The sequence below is a fragment of the Papaver somniferum genome, chromosome 5, assembly GCF_003573695.1.
Source record: "Papaver somniferum cultivar HN1 chromosome 5, ASM357369v1, whole genome shotgun sequence".
Lineage (NCBI taxonomy): Eukaryota > Viridiplantae > Streptophyta > Magnoliopsida > Ranunculales > Papaveraceae > Papaver > Papaver somniferum.
In genome coordinates this window covers 8,916,730-8,918,206 of record NC_039362.1, presented here as the reverse complement: position 1 = coordinate 8,918,206, position 1,477 = coordinate 8,916,730, and positions in this window count along the sequence as shown.

Sequence of the window (1,477 nt, the reverse complement as noted above, 5' to 3'; positions counted from 1 at the left end):
TCAATTAGAAGCTCGAATCGCAGCTTTAGAAATGCAATCACATGAGGAATCTGTCACATCTAATTTTCTTAGGCAACCTGAAATCTATGCATGTCCCGCATGTGGTAGTTTAGACCACCCTGTTGAGCATTGTCATATTTTGCATAATTTTAGGCCATCAAGAGAAAATCCAATGTATGAAATGTCCATGAATTGTGAGAATGGTAGTCATTGGGACCATAATCAATCCTTTGAGGATTGCGACCAATATTTTGTAGACCCTAATGACCATGCACACATGTACCATTCACCACAATTTGAACATGAAGAATTTTGTACTCCCATGAATTTAGACTCCACCACAGAAGCTTTAAGACTCTGTAAGCAAGATTATGATAGATCTACAGCACGAATTCATGCCCATTTAGATCAGATTTTGCTTCACAGACAAAATGAGGAAATTCATGAGGAAATGTATGTTGTCCCTAATGAAGTGTCTAGTCCCATTCATGTAAATAATGTTGAATATGAACCTAATTTAGAGGAACATGAATCGACTAATGACACCACCACTGTTAATGAGGACCAATATGCATGCTACCATGATGATGATTATGATGATTATGATGATATATTAGAGGAACATGAAAATATTGTGGAACCTGTTGGTTCAATAACATATGGCTTCTCGCCCTCGACCTTCATGAATGTTGTTCTTTCTAATACTCATTGTAATGATTTTGATATTGACATGGGATTCGTACAATTATTCTGTGAAGATGAACATGACATAGGAATAGTTGAATCTTCTGTAGACACTAATATGCATGAAAATATATTTGATGTGTCTGATTCTCTACCTAGGTCACATTGTGATATTTCTCCTGATTTGCCAATGCATGAGAAAGAATTTGTTGATGATGTTGATGATTCTGAGTGTGAACTTGCCAATGTGATTGATGATTGTGAGCATGATGTGACATGTGTAGATGATTTAGGAGATTTTGATTTGATTGATAATGATATACCTACTCTCCTACATGAGTCACAATCTGTTGGCCTTCCACCCAACCTAGATTTGGTTTGTACCAATATTGTAAAACCAATTTTTCTGAAAATTCCTAACCTAGGTTTGGAACTGTGTGCTTCCCAAGTCCTCTTGGACTATTTTTCATCCAAATATAAAACATTTAAGGAACCACAGTTGGAATTAGCATGTTTTCCCGTCCCTAGCACAGTTCATTTCGAGCTAGACCTTTTGCATGATGAACCCCCGAAACTGCGCGATTTTGTTTTCAAAACCATATCTTCTGTAAAATCCAGGTTTGGGGGTAGCTCATTTTGTTTCACAGTTTCACTTGCATTTCTTTCCTATTATTATTGTGTGAAGCTGTTGAAATGTCTACACTTCGTCTTTTGGGTTGATCCTCAACTCTTTAGATTGTTAGTGTATGGTGAATATTTTTGTACATAATCCAGTAGATAAAATTTTAAAAAA